Here is a 16392-nt window from a genome sequence, read left to right as displayed (position 1 = left end):
GGGATAGGGAAGGTAAATATATTCTGTTAAAAGGGAGTATAGACAATGAGGAAATATCACTAATCAACATGTATGCACCAAAAGGTATAGCATCCAAATTTTTAATAGAGAAACTTGGAGAATTGAGGGAGGATATAGACAGTAAAACCATATTAGTGGGAGACTTGAACCAACCACTATCAAATGTAGATAAATCAAACCAAAAAATAAACAAGAAAGAGATAAAAGAGGTGAATCAAATTTTAGAAAAATGAGAGTTAATAGACATATGGAGAAAAATAAATAAGGACAAAAAGGAATACACCTTCTTTTCAGCACCACATGGCACATTCACAAAAATAGATCATACACTAGGTCACAGAAACATGGCACTCAAATGCAGAAAAGCAGAAATAATAAATGCAGCCTTTTCAGATCACAAGGCAATAAAAATATTGATTGGTAAGGGTACATGGAGAGCCAAATCAAAAATTAATTGGAAATTAAATAATATGATACTCCAAAATCGGATAGAGAAGAAATCATAGAAACAATTAATAATTTTGTTGAAGAAAATGACAACAGCGAGACATCCTTTCAAACCTTATGGGATGCAGCCAAGGCAGTACTTAGAGGAAAATTCATATCCCTGAGTGCATATATTAACAAATTAGGGAGGACAGAGATCAAGGAACTGGAAATGCAAATTAAAAAACTTGAGAACGAACAAATTAAAAATCCCCAGAAGAAAACCAAACTAGAGATCCTAAAAATTAAGGGAGAAATTAATAAAATTGAAAGTGACAGAACTATTGACCTAATAAATAAGAGTAGAAGCTGGTACTTTGAAAAAACAGACAAAATAGACAAAGTACTGGTTAATCTAATTAAAAAAAAGGAAAGAAGAAAGGCAAATTAACAGCATCAAGGATGAAAAGGGGATCTCACCTCCAATGAAGAGGAAATTAAGGCAATCATTAAAAACTATTTTGCCCAACTATATGGCAATAAATATACCAACCTAGGTGATATGGATAAATATTTACAAAAATACAAATTGCCTAGACTAACAGAAGAAGAAATAGATTTCTTAAATAATCCCATATCAGAAAAAGAAATCCAACAGGCCATCAAAGAACTTCCTAAGAAAAAATCCCTGGGGCCTGATGGATTCACCAGTGAATTCTATCAAACATTCAAAGAACAGCTAACTCCAATACTATACAAACTATTTGACATAATAAGCAAAGAGGGAGTTCTACCAAACTCCTTTTATAACACAAACATGGTACTAATTCCAAAACCAGGCAGGCCAAAAACAGAGAAAGAAAATTATAGACCAATCTCCCTAATGAATATAGATGCAAAAATCTTAAATAGGATACTAGCAAAAAGACTCCAGCAAGTGATCAGAAGGGTCATCCACCATGATCAAATAGGATTCATACCAGGGATGCAGGGCTGGTTCAATATTAGGAAAACTATCCACATGATTGACCACATCAACAAGCAAACCAACAAGAACCACATGATTATCTCAATAGATGCAGAAAAAGCCTTTGATAAAATACAACACCCATTCCTACTAAAAACACTAGAAAGCATAGGAATAGAAGGGTCATTCCTAAAAATAATAAACAGTATATATCTATCAATCAACTAACATCATCTGCAATGAGTATAAACTAAATTCATTCCCATTAAGAGCAGGAGTGAAACAAGGATGCCCATTATCACCTCTATTATTTGACATTGTATTAGAAACACTAGCAGTAGCAATTAGAGAAGAAAAAGAAATTGAAGGCATTAAAATAGGCAAGGAGGAGACCAAATTATCGCTCTTTGCAGATGACATGATGGTCTACTTAAAGAATCCTAGAGATTCAACCAAAAAGCTAATCGAAATAATCAACAACTTTAGCAAAGTTGCAGGATTCAAAATAAACCCACATAAGTCATCAGCATTTCTATATAATTCCAACACAGTTTAGCAGCAAGAATTAGAAAGAGAAATCCCATTCAAAATTACCTTAGACAAAATAAAATATTTAGGAATCTATCTCCCGAGACAAACACAGGATCTATATGAACACAACTACAAAACACTTTCCACACAACTAAAACTAGACTTGAACAATTGGAAGAACATTAACTGCTCATGGGTAGGACAAGCCAATAGAATAAAAATGACCATCCTACCCAAACTCATCTATCTATTTAGTGCCATTCCCATGGAACTTCCAAAAAAATTTTTTTACTGATTTAGAAAAAACCATAACAAAAGTTCATTTGGAAGAACAAAAGATCAAGGATATCCAGGGAAATAATGAAAAAAATACAAAGGGGGACTTGCAGTCCCAGATCTCAGACTATATTATAAAGCAGCGGTCATCAAAACAATTTGGTACTGGCTAAGAGAAAGAAAGGAGGATCAGTGGAATAGACTGGGGGCAAGCAACCTCAGCAAGACAGTATATGACAAACCCAAAGATCCCAGCTTTTGGGACAAAAATCCACTATTTCATAAAAACTGCTGGGAAAATTGGAGTACAGTGTGGGAAAGATTAGGTTTAGATCAACACCTCACACCCTACACCAAGATAAATTCAAAATGGGTGAATGACTTGAACATAAAGAAGGAAACTATAAGAAAATTAGGCGAACACAGAATAGTATAAAGTCAGACCTTTGGGAAGGGAAAGACTTCAAAACCAAGCAAGAATTAGAAAGAGTTACAAAATGCAAAATAAATAATCTGGAATACATCAAATTATAAAGTTTTTGTACAAACAAAACCAATGTAACCAAAATCAGAAGGGTAGCAACAAATTGGGAAACAATCTTCATAAAAACCTCTGACAAAGGTTTAATTACTCACATTTACAAAGAACTAAATCAATTGTACAAAAAATCAAGCCATTCTCCAATTGACAAATGGGCAAGGGACATGAACAGGTAGTTCTCAGCCAAAGAAATCAAAACTATTAATAAGCACATGAAAAAGTGGTCTACATCTCTTATAATCAGAGAGATGCAAATCAAAACAACTCTGAGGTATCACCTCACACCTAGCAGATTGGCTAACATGACAGCTATGGAAAGTAATGAATGCTGGAGGGGATGTGGCAAAGTGGGGACACTAATTCATTGCTGGTGACTTGTGAATTGATCCAGCCATTCTGGGCAATTTGGAACTATGCCCAAAGGGTGATAAAAGACTGTCTGCCCTTTGATCCAGCTATAGCACTGCTGGGTTTGTACCCCAAAGATATGATAAGGAAAAAGACTTGTACAAGAATATTCATAGCTGCGCTCTTTGTGGTGGCCAAAAATTGGAAAACGAGGGGATGCCCATCAATTGGGGAATGGCTGAACAAATTGTGGTATATGTTGGTGATGGAATACTATTGTGCTAAAAGGAATAATAAAGTAGAGGAATTCCATGGAGACTGGAACAACCTCCAGGAAGTGATGCAGAGCGAAAGGAGCAGAACCAGGAAAACATTGTACATAGAGACTGATACACTGTGGTACAATCGAAGGTGATGGACGTCTCCATTAGTGTCAATGCAATATCCCTGAACAATCTGCAGGGATCTAAAAAATACTATCCACAAGCAGAGGATAAACTGTGGGAGTAAAAACACCGATGAAAAGCAACTGCTTGACTACAGGGGTTGAGGGAATATGACTGAGGAGAGACTCTAAATGAACACTCTAATGCAAATACCAACAACACGGAAATGGGTTTGAGTCAAGAACACATGTGATAACCAGTGGAATTGTGCATCGGCTATGGGAGACGGAAAGGTGGTGGGATGGGGGGAGGGGAGGAAAAGAAAATGATCTTTGTTTCCAGTGAATAATGTTTGGAAATGACCAAATAAAATAATGTTCAAAATTTAAAAAAAAGAAAAAAAGAAAAAAGAAAATACATATTTCCGATGGCTTTAGCTGCAAGCTACTTTACAGCAAGATCTCAGAAAGAACGGGGACCCTGCTGCCCGCAAATTGTACTAATATTAGCTACCTATCAGAAGCCCTCCTCCTATGAGGGGTGATGGATTTACCCTGTTGCCTGGAGACCAGACTCAAACAGAGACCCAGAGAGAGCACCCAGGCACTGGCTCTGCAGGGGTTAAGAAAGAGTCCTCGAGTGGATAACTCTTGGAGCGGATAACGAAGCCGAGTAACCCCAGCAAAGTGAAGCCTCAGCTCGAGCTGGAGGGAGATGACAGGAAGAAGAAGGCAGAATCTGCGGATCCCCTCCCCAGGCAGGACTTACCTCCCGCCCCAGTGCTCAGGCTTCCTCCTGCTGGATTAATATTTCTCAACATATAATTAAATATTGTTTTTGTGATTAATCACTATGTTTAAATTAAGTTTGATTTGTAGCAATGAGAATACATAAGGCATATCAGATATTTACATTCCAAATCATAACTGTAGCAAAATTACAGTTTTGAAGTAGCCACCAAAATAATTATTTGGTTTGGGGTCACTGCAACATGAGGAACTGTATTGCAGGGTCACGGCATTAGAAAGGTTGAGAACCACTGTTCTACTCCATTTGGCATTGGTGGCTTGGGGGGAAGACACCCTCATACAATGGTAAAACTCTTGTTCCAAAGAGACTACTGAACTTCCATGTGGTGATCGAAACCTTGTCTGGGAGTGAATTGAAATTCTATGGACCAGACTTTAGAGGAAGGCTAGGAAATAAATTTTCTACTTTCTTCCTTCCTTATTTCTTTCTTATACTATATTTATAGTTAATTAAATTGTTAAAAGCTACTATCATCCTCATGACTTAAGAGTTAGTTTTATAAACAGCAACCACAACAATTTTTTACTAATATTATTTAATAAAACCAATTTCTAAATATTATATGTAGCATTTTAATTACATAGTACACTTATTGTCATTATTAAAGTATATTATCTATATGTGTAATTTAAAAGTAAATTGTTGGTTGGTCTCTGTGCCTGAAGTCTCTCCCCCCCAGTCTATTCTCACCTGTCAAACTGATCTTTCTAAAATAATGATCTGACCACATTTACCCCCTTATTTAATAAACTCTAAACCCTGTCACATCCAGGACCAAAGTAAAACTGTCTATTTGACAGAAAATATTTCCTAGACCTTTTCTACCTTGAAGTCTTTTTACACCTTAAACCTACTTTGTGCTTCAATAATACTAGTTTCTTTGTTGTTCTTCCATGATACACTCTTTGTTGTTCTTCCATGATAGACTCCAGAAATTATTACTGTCTGTTCCTCATACCAAGAATGTTCTCCCTTCTCATACCTGTTTCCTGGATTCCCTGACATCCTTCATGACCCATTTAAAATCCTACTTTCTATGAGAAAATTTTCCTAACCCTCTTAATAAAAGTTCTTTTCCCCTAGATGTCCAATTCATCATGTATATATCCTGCTTGTACATAATTGTTTATATATTGCCTCCTAGCATTAGACTGAGATATCCAAGAACAGGGACTATCTTTTCTCTTTCTCTGTACCTCTAGAATTTAACAGAATGCCTGACACATTAATGTGCTTAATGTTTATCAACTGATGGATAATTCTTGGCAAATGTTTAGATATGTTAAGAGAAAAGAAAAGAATACACTTATTAGAAGATTAAAACTATGAAAATCAAACATTAATGCCAGATGAGGTGGCTAGAGAAGACTTTAACATTGTTCTAATTTTCCCCAAACCTGAAGATGAAACATAAGTTGTCTAACCTCTTCCTAAGGACATATCTTCATAGAAAAGTGCGGTAGATGAATAGAAGAGAGCAAAGGTCCCTCCTTGCTATTAAAGTGTTTTTGATTTTGTCTCCATCTGTTGTTTTTGTTCAGTTTCTTCAGTTGTGTCTGACTCTTCATGATCCCATTTGGAATTTTCTAAGCAAAGATACTGGAGTGGTTTACCATTTCTTCTCCAGTTCATTTTATAGATGAGAAAACTGAGGCAAAATGTTAAGTGGATTGTCCAGGGTCACAATGCTAGTGTCTGAGGGTGGCTTTGAACTGAGGGAGATGATTTTCCTAACTTTAAGCCTGTACCCTAGCAATTAAATCTCTTAGCTGCCATATCTCCTTCATTAGATATGGTATATTTCACATATATCATTCTCCTAGCAATAAAGTAAAGAAATAGCTTTTATAAACTATTTAGTCTTACAGAGAAGAAAATTATTAGTAAAAATTGTATCAACATAAAAAACTAAAACATATACCCATGAAGAAAGAACTGAATTTTCTAAAGAATTTTAAGTATTGTGATAATTAAAATGTTTGGGAGCAAGGGAAATATGTATATCAATTATGACCGCTGAAATATGTTTTCTACTGTGTCTTGGGTTTATATAAATATAAGATGGTCGCCAGGGAATATATTCCCAATTTATGAATATACCCAAGCCAACTGGGTTTTATAGCAAAATTTAATTTATAATACACTGATTAATCAATAGAAAAAGAGAGAAAGTAAGAAAGGAATAAGAATGAATAAATCAGTCAGTTGGTTTTATCACTCACCCAAGATCTCTCTAGGTAAGGCTTCTCATGCCAACCGCAGGCTCCACCTTCAAGAGAGCCTCCTTTCAAAATGTTTCCAGAGAATTCTCCTCCTTCAGAGCCAGCCTTCTCTCCTGGTCCTCCCACAGAGCCACCTCACTCAGAGCAAAACCTCCTCTCTCACTCCTCAGACCCCGCTATCTTTAAGGAAACCATCTAAGTTCCCTCCCCTCAGTTCTCACATCTACCAATCACTGTCGATGTCTCTCCCCTGTGCCAATGGTGGCTCTAGTTTAACCCAGGCCCGCCCAGAGGTCTGTGGCTTTGCACATGTCTGTTGAAGGTCATATTCTCAAATAATTAAATCTTGATCCTTTGCTGCAGTCCTTCCTAAATCCTGTTACTCTAAGTAGGGTGGAAATTGTATTTTCCAAGACCTGGTTCTGTCATTCCAAGTATCTCTATTGTATCAATTCTAAAATAAATTATGACTCAAAGAACTTCCTGTTCTATGCTTAAGCATAGGTCAAAGTCCTTTCCATTGTTTAGCAAAAGGTTTCTGACCTAAAGTAGTCTTATGTAGGGAGGAGAAGGATCCTCCCATGCCAAGGGGTTTCACATTCCAATAGAGTTCTTACTATCAGTAGGAAATTTTTTCTAGTATTAAATTTCCCAATGGTGAAATTTCCAACATTCATAAGTCTAAGAAATTTTAAGGTTTACAGTATCCATTATGACACGCAGGAGATATTTGCATAGGACTGACTGTCCAGAATGGTATACCCACAAGGCAATATGCTCTATGAGCAAAGAATTACTGTATTAGCTCAAAAGAAAGAGGAGATTTCTAAAGACATCTTCATCCCATCCAAGATATTTGTGGCTGATCTGTGGAAAATTCTTCTGACTTATTGTGATCAGCCACAGTTGGACATACTGTCCATTGACTCCAAGGTCCTGATGACATCATGAGTCATTCTGTTCCTCTTTGAGTATGAAGGATAATGACTACCAAACAGTATTACAAAGGGGCAACTAGTCTTCATAATTTTTCTTTTATTTGTGACATTAATCAAACAGGAACATCATGAGTATTTAAAAGCTAAGGTGTAATTTCACCATATGATTCCCTCAAGCTATCTTCCTCTGCCTTTCTCCCATAGCTATACTTTTAGAAAAAAAGATGGATATCCTCATTGTGGACATTTGCTTACTTCTCAACCTCTTGCTATCCAGATCCTGACTTTAACAATCAATTGTAATTGCTTTCTCCAGTCTTAGCAATGATTTCCATTACACAAATCAGCTGCCCTTTTCCTCAGTCATCCTACTACTTGAATTCCCTGCATCTTTGACATTGCAGACTGCTCTCTCTTCAGTTTCTGATCATCCTCAGTCTCCTTTGCTGGGACATCATTCATCTTTTGTCCCCCTAACATTTTTGTAAACTCCAAGACACAGTTCTGGACCATCTTCTTTTCTCTGTTACCTCATAAGTTTCCTCTGTTCAATTATTTCTCTACTGATGATTCTCAAACCTTTAGATTCAGTCCAAGTAGATATATCTAATTGGATGCCCTGTAGATATATGTGTATTTATATATGTATGTATATATATATATATATATATATATATAAATTCAATAGACAAAAATAGAAAAAATAGAACCCTTCTATTCCTCAAAACTCAACCCTTTTCTGAACTTCCCTATTTATGCAAAGGCACCACTCCCTTCCTTCCCCAGTGTCTGCCTTCCTAGACTTAACCCTCTTCCTCATCTCATATTTTATATCATTACCAAAACAAACAAGATGTAGTAAGCACCTATTATCAGCCAGGTACTATGCTAAACAATTTACAAATATCATTTAGTCTTCACAACTCCTCTACAAGCTAGGTGCTATTATTATCCCCATTTTATAGAAGAAGAAACTGAGCCCTTAGTCTAGCAGGTATCAATACTAATCCCTGATGAATGACCCTGAGCATGACTGACAAAAGGCAAACTGTGTAGTTATAGTTTTTATGTAATACTGTCACCTTTCACAGGGAAGAAAAATCCCTGAGAAATCTCTAAACTGAAGGTGTTTTGAAGTTCATTTTCTGTTCTTTGTATTGTGGTAGAGACATGAAGAGAGAGAGGTTTTGCAGGACAAGCCAAGATTTTTTTAATGGAAAACTATGTTCATGTAATTCCCCTACCTAAACCATTTTCCTATAACCCATTCTTAGCTTAGCATTTAGATAGATAGAACGGCTAAAATGAGTTTAGGATTTTATTATTTTGGGGGTATAAGAGTATATTTCAGATAACAAACAGTTAATAAATAGATAGATGAAATTATTATTAAGGTAAGTATCATTAAAAAATGCAAGTTGCATTTTTTTTGTCTAATAAACGGGGGGATTGTGGTAGAGACATGAAGAGAGAGAGAGGTTTTGCAGAACAAGCCAAGATGCAAGAACCAAGGCTGGGGACCTGTCTATCAATCAAGAAGAAGGTTCCAAATGGAATGTTCCCAGGAGTTGGCAGTTGGGGATCTGGCCAGAAGAGAAGAAGCAGGATCTTGGACTTTGATTCTGACTCTGGCTCTGGGAGTTGAAGCTGGCCAGGGGGAAGAAGCTGAACTGATATTATTTAGTTTCTGTCCCAAGCTGAAGGACCCTTGAGAGGGGCTTCTGAAATTGGTGGCTTTGTGAAGAAGAAAGATTTTAACTGTTGTCCTCCATCTCTGACTGTCCTTCTGTCACAGTTGTGACTTCCCAAGCCCTCATAATCTTCATTTTAGATTAGAGACACCCTCATCCCTCTTACCTCAGTTTCCCCATCCTATTTCCCAATAAACCCCCTGACTTGAAAAGGAAAAGAAAAGAGTATCTTTATAGTTCATTCAGGGGGGAGGGAAGAAGCCAAAGGCTTCAAGAACTGGGAGGTGAGGGAGACAGGGAGGAGAGGGTGAAGGAGGGAGGGAGAGAGGGTAGGAGGAGTTTTGGAGAAATATTGATCCACTAGTCATCAGTAGAGATCAGTAGGTGAACCGCAGAGGATTCCCCTTTAGCAGTATCCCCTGTGGCTCCATCTCTCTCTATCTCTGTAGCAACTCTAGCAGCATTTCTCATTTATCCCCATTGTAACTAGGTAGTCTCAGGTGTGTCCCCATACCAGCAGCTGCTCTCTAGTACATCAGTCACTGCAACAACAAGCGTCACACAGATTATATTTTCTATTTCAGTATGTTATATTAGTTGTTGAAACACCTTCTGGACCTTAATCACAGAAGGTTTCATTGCTGAATGCTAACAGAGGAAGATGAAGGCTCTGAACTTTCTTCACATGTGGAAAAATTTCTGATATGGTCATTACTTTCATGGTAAAAGATATTGCCTTTCTAGAGTTGTCCTAAGGAATTAGCAGAGGTAAGTGGAAAATAAATGATGTATCCATAATCATGCAATAAAGATTTAGAGGCCAGATTTAAAGTTGGGCCTTCTGGACTTCAAGCCCAATACTCAGCTACCTATCTAGCTTTACCTCTAGCTTTGAGAAATAAAAAATCGATCACCAAGGCATTATTAAATGCCTACAATATTCCCAAGATGCAAAGACAAAAAGGAAACCATTTTTACCCTTGAGAAGTATAGCCCTTAATTCGAGAGGGTTTAACAACTTGTATAGAGCACTTGCTTTGGTTATCACAAGTTATATGAGGTAGGTACAAGTATTATCATCCCCATCTTTCAGATGAGAAAATTGAGGCTCACTAAGAATTACTTGCTCAAGATCACATATCAAATATATGTCTCAGAATCAGAAAACAGGAAAAATGAAATGCAGAGGGTCCCCTTCAGGATCTAGAATCAGAGGATCCTCCTTCATCTCTGACATTTAGCACCTATGCAGTCTTGGTTGACTCAGTCTTTTTGGTTTTCATTGTTATTATCTCTAAAATGAACAGGTTGAATCTTTTCACAGATATTTCTTAGTAGTAGGACCTTGGGCAACTCACTTAACTCTATTTGCCTATAAGAGTTGTTACTAAGACAGAAGGTAAGGATTTAAACAATTAAGTTGACCAATGTTGTCCTCACCACCTCAAGATCTATAAAAACAGTCTCACTGTGGTCAATTGCTGTTTGTCCTTGGACAAATAATCTGGTAGCATAAAACTCTTGACTGGATCTGTACAGCATACCAGATTGCCTTTCTGAGCATAGGGTATTCTGGTGAGAGGATTGTTCAATGAAAAGAGAGCCATCTCTGCCATTAAGGGACATGAGTTCAAATTGTTAACTGGGAGAAAAACTCGAAACTATTAAATAGTCAGAAAAACCACTCTTTAATTAAGGAATGGGGTTCAGTGCTTTCCTCAAGGCCTCCTAACAGAGCTGTGCCCTATACACCCTAGCAGAGTCCCAAGACTGGAGACTCTGAGTGCTCTGGTCACTGACCCCTGGGAGAACCAACAGAGGCTAGACAGTCAATTTCAAGAACAAAAGAATTTGGGGGTACCTCTATACCATTTGGGGGATCCAGGGGCAGAGAAAGAGGATTAACATCACTATAGCTACAAGGAAATGGGAGTGTCCAAACTATACTGACAGAATACAATCAAGCTTAGGAAAGGACTCATAGCTAGAAGCTAGGGTGTAAGGGAAGGGGCTGCTTACAATGGATACTAAAAGGGTGGTCCCAGCCCAGGTGGGGGTCTTCTTGGAAAAGCATCTCTGATGTAAGGGGGAAGACTACCTTAGGCAAAAAGAGTACTTAGCATTTGCTTAGCTCCACCTAACTGGGATGGTCATTTACCTTAGGGTCCATTACTCAGTCTGAAACTGCTAGCCTGAGATTCCCTTCAGGGTAGATCCTCATGGGAACAGGGAACAAGTACAAGCTTTGGGGTCTCCCACTTACAAGTTAGTCCTAAAACTTGGGGTTCATCATATCTTACAAGGCTGCAAGTTTGGGGGTTTCTAGATTCCACAATGACAAAGTCCAATTTTGACATATAATTTTGTACACTTGGTCAAATCACTAGGTCTCAGTTCCTTTATTTTATAAATGAGGTTGGGTAAGATATAGTCTCTTCCAGATGCAGAATTATGATTTTATTATCTTTTATGCAATTGTCACCTGAAAGATATACAATCCCGGCTCTGGGCTCTGAGTTTAATTTAGTTTATTTGCCTTGAAATGCTCTTTGGGGGAGGGGGTGTTGGTCCATGTTGCAAGAAAATAATTTCCTTTCTAGATAAAAAAACTGACTAAATATGGAAATCAAGTCATTTCTTAAAAAGTAGTGAATTAAGTATTAAAGGAAATAAGTCATTTCCCCCCTCCCTCTTTTCTAATCCCTATGAATGTTTTCATTTTTCATTCTCAATAATCCCAAGAAATCTTCATAAATACATTTAGGGGAAACTTCTGTATTAAGAAAACAAAGTACCCAAAGATCCTGTTGCTTCTGATCCAGCAAATTTCATTGAATTTGTCACTTTTCTCAAATTACCTCAGATGGGAAAGAAACAAAACAAAATCCCAAAATACAGGACAAACTATTCTTGGATTTAGAGAATGAATAAGCCAAGATTTCCAGGAATTGGTTTTTTTTTTTTTAAAGAAAGCATACAGAGAATTGGATTATATGAACTCTATAATTTTATGCCAGTGGAAGAAGTATCCCATATCATTCCATATACCTCTGTGACAGCACACAGAAATTTTCAGTAAGTAATTTTAGGGTTTTTTTTTAAGAGCTAGAAGACATAGATCCCTTCAGTTTGCCTTCGATAGGAAAGTGAGATTATTTGTTTAAGTGACTTTTCCTTGTTCCCTACTCCAGGTCTCTATAATTATTATAGAAAGAGCAAACTCAAGGGGAAAAGGCAGTAGAGTGGAGATAAATCCATCTCCAGGCTGTTAGCTGAACCCCTGTTCTGGATTGCTTTCCCTCCTCAACTCCATCTCCTACTTCCACTGGCTTCCTTCTAGAGTAAATTGAAATACCACATTCTCTAGGAGCCTCACTCCCCTCCTCTACCCACAAATTCTAGTGCCTTCCCCTCTAAGCTGGCCTTTCTTCCTAAGTATCTTATTTACAAGGCGTCTTCCAGGTAGTTTATAAGCTCCTTGGGCCAGGGATTCTTGTTTGCCATCTTTGTTCTCCTGTACTTAACATGGTGCCTGGCATAGAATGAGTGTTTAATACATTTTTTTTCTGCCTGGAAGTTGAAGACTCACAGATTTTAGCTCACCTGCGGGCTGGAGTCAGGAAAACTCCACTTCCTAAATTTAGATCTGCCCACAGACATTTACTAGTTGTGTGACTCTGGGAAAGTCACAACCACCCCTGTTTGCCTCAATGTCCTCATCAGTAAAATGAGCTGGAGAAGGAAGTGGCAAACCATTTTAGTTTCTCTGCCAAGAAAAAATCCAGCTGGGGTCACGAAGAGTCGGAAACGACTGAAATAACATGATTTTTTAAAAAGCAAAATAAAAAACACAAAAAAACAAAAGAAAACTTCACAACTGTCAGGTAAAGTGAATGCAAAGGTCTGCCTGGAAAGGTCTTACTTAATTCTTTCTGCTCTTTGGGCTGGATTTGGTGGCCTCTGTGCTGCTTTCCCACTCGGGCATTCAATTCGGGATTGCAGAACTTTGGGCAGACTAACTGTCTACCTCAACACCTCAAACTCGTAAGTACCCCTCTGTCATAGGACGCTTACATTCACCCCCGCCTTTTATTTTTTTAAAGTTTCAGTTTCTTTTTCCTGCCTCTGCTCGTTATCCGTCCTAGCGCACTTCGTTTTTATATACTACTAGCCTGGCATCTTTGCCTCCAAACACCGCTGGCTCTCCTGCCGGATATCCTTCCGATCATTTCCCATTCACCCCCAGCCAACCTTGCTTCCCCTCCCCAGCTCTGCTCTCCTCCCTTCTCTTTTCCCGCACTGCCCAAATACATCCCCTTCCCCTGCGCTCTAGGGTCCTACAGGGACACCCCACTCCTACACACCTCCACACACATTATCGGCCACCAAATGAACCCTGTGGCTGATCAGTCCGAGCTGCTAGTAAGCCCCTCACCTTTTTCTTCCCTTGTCCCTGGATGAAGACGCTTTCAAGTCCTCAGAGGTCACTGCACTGCTAACATGACCTACTTCCCCCTCGGTCAAGTCGGTCTCTCTGACTAGTCTTTCTCTCTTTTTCTCACGCACAGACAGAAAGAGGGAGTGGCCCTTAGCTACGGGAATATGGTCTTTTGCACTTCAGTCTCCCTATGTATGTAGACCCGGATGTTTTTATTGCTCGGTCCCACCTCCAAACCCTTACTATGAAAGATGAATTACCTACCTAATTCTACTCAGCTGGCGTGACTATAGAACTGGGAGGTTAAAAGCCCTTCTCAGAAGGGTATCCAAGGAAAATACCTGGCCAACCAGAAGCTGCAAACCAGCAGACTCCACCTTTGCAACACAATCGAACCTCTAGAGAGTTCCTTTCTTTGGAGCTGTCTGTGCATTCAGGAACCTGGATCCCGTTTCCTTTTCATTTTTTCCTTCTGTTTTTTGCTATATAAAATCCTGGAGTTGAAGTAATGTAGATCTCAAGTTCCCTTCTTCCTAAATCTGTGATAATCCCGTGACTCAATGTAGAGGCATCATTTGATGGTCATTAAGCAAATGGACATTGGGCAGTGTTTGCATATTCTCACAGCTTTCCTAACTCTGTGGGAAACACATGCTAAAGGAAAGAAGAGAGAAACTTGTAGTTTGCCTGTGAATTGCAGAAATTCATGTAAACCAGGAAATTATGATAGAGGTAGGCAGTCTCCTGGGTATTACTGAAGGAATCCAGGTTGGAACAGGGATTCTGCACAAGATAGGCACTCATAGGAAGGAGCAAGGATCTGGAAAGGACCCAAGAAGGCATGGAAGCCAATTCCCTCATTTTACAGAGGAAGGAACTGAGTCTGAGAAGTTAACTGATTTGTCCAGCATCGCATAGCACAGTACCTGAGGTTGGATTTGAACCAGGTTTTTCCTTGACTCCAATACCTTAACACTCCTTCCAGGAAGCATGAAACCTAGTAGTTTAGCCAAGAATTTCCAGTTTGTCCCCAGTATTTAGTCTTACTTGGACAAAGGCTTGAAGGTAAAATAATTAAACTTTAGGAGTAGTTGAAATTGAATATTTTTTATTCATTTCGATTTTAGTAAGAGTTACTCTTGGCTGTTAGCCAGACCCATCAGCTAAATCAAGCCAATCTAGTATTTTCTTAGAAATTAAGCTACTTTAGGGGAACTGGATATCATAGTAGATAAAGCCCCTGGATTTGGGAAGACCTGGATTCAAATGTAGCCTCAGACATTTCCTAGCTATGTGATCCTAGGCAAATCACAACTCCCATTGCCTAGCTCTTGCTACTCTTCTGTCTTAGAATCAATACTAAAAAAAAAAAAAATAAAATAAAAAAAAGAATCAATACTAAAACAGAAGGTAAAGTTTACTTCAATCACTAATACCCAATTAATCATTCAAAATAATAATTTAAGAAAAACCTTGAAGGAAAGAATATACTTCATTAAATAAGAATATATTTTAATATAATCTGAAGAATAAATTGTTTATAATCATGTGCTTTAATTTCCCTTTCTGATAAGCTCTCTGTTTAGCTCCTGTGACCACAAAACCACACATTTCTGGGCCCTGCCTACCTAAAAAAATTGTAGTTTTACTTAAGACACTAAGGTTGTCACATATGCAAAGCATATAGATTTATTAGTCTCCAACTTCCCTTTTTTTGAGTTACACATATATATCACATCCTCTTGATGTAATATCTTACTGTAATTTTTTAAACTTTCCAATAATGACACTCATCATAAATCCCCTTGTAAGCTGTTCTTTTTTCAACTTAAATGCTCTGTTATAGCATTCATTTATCTCTGTTCTAACTGGGAGATCAGATGACTATTGATATAATATAACATCAGGATTTATATTAAAGCAATTATACTTAGGATTTTGACTTTTCCAGTCTTTTCTTGTATAAGTAAAGTTTTGTTTCTGTTTTTTACAGATATTAAATAAAAGAGGGAGACATTTGAACAGGATCTATGATGGGATTTTTAATGAGAAGAGTGAAGTCAGTTAGGATTCATTAGAAAACCTTGAATCAAAGAAATCAGACAAAAGACTTCTTTGTATCAGGTGCTTTACTTAGTACTCAAGATCATTGTTAAGGAGTTCATGGAGTTTACCTATATCTTAGATCCTGTGACTGAATTGAATGAATTCAGGGATAGATAGTAGTAATCCCTAAGTGTCAGAGAATGACAATAAAGAGATAGATAAGATACCATTAAAACATTTTAGTTGGGTAACTTTTATTATCCCCATCATCAGAAGGGCAGATCAAGTCTGTGTTTTTTTTAAGTGGGGAGGAGAGCACTGTCATAATCAAAATCACTCTTTAATCAAGGGCTAAAGGGGTTCAGTGCTAAAAGACCTGAGCGCTAATAGGCCAGAACAACAGAGCTGCTCGCTCCCCAGGACTGCACAGAGTCCAGATTGAACTCTGGCCACTCTGGTCCCTAACCCCTGGGAGTGCCACCGACTCAGGATGGACTCCCAGGAACAAAAAAACTTGGGGAACCTCTATACCATTTGGGAAATCCAGGGGCAGGGAAAGATGATTGACATCACTATAGCTACAAGGAAAATGGGAGTGTTCAAACTACAGGGACAAGATACAATCAAGCTTGGGAAAGGACTCAAAGGTAGAGGCTAGGGTGTAAGGGATACTGAATGGATGGTTCCTGCTCAGGTGCAGGATCTTCTTGGCAAAGGTTCTAATACAATAGGGGAGACTACCTAAAACAAA

General features: G+C 38.1%; 1 protein-coding gene across 1 annotated transcript in view; it reads right to left on the bottom strand.

The window, feature by feature from the left end:
* LOC100018556 (phospholipid scramblase 1) overlaps window positions 1-14905 on the bottom strand; it is a 64680-nt gene extending 49775 nt beyond the window's left edge. Inside the window, exon 1 of the mRNA XM_007502073.2 lies at window positions 13593-14905. The gene's annotated coding sequence lies outside the window, so the exon portion shown is untranslated. The remainder of the gene's footprint in view (window positions 1-13592) is intronic.
* Between the last annotated feature and the right edge of the window lie 1487 nt (window positions 14906-16392).

The sequence above is a fragment of the Monodelphis domestica genome, chromosome 8 (genome assembly GCF_027887165.1).
Source record: "Monodelphis domestica isolate mMonDom1 chromosome 8, mMonDom1.pri, whole genome shotgun sequence".
Classification (NCBI taxonomy): Eukaryota; Metazoa; Chordata; class Mammalia; order Didelphimorphia; family Didelphidae; genus Monodelphis; species Monodelphis domestica.
This window is presented reverse-complemented; position numbering and strand designations above follow the sequence as displayed.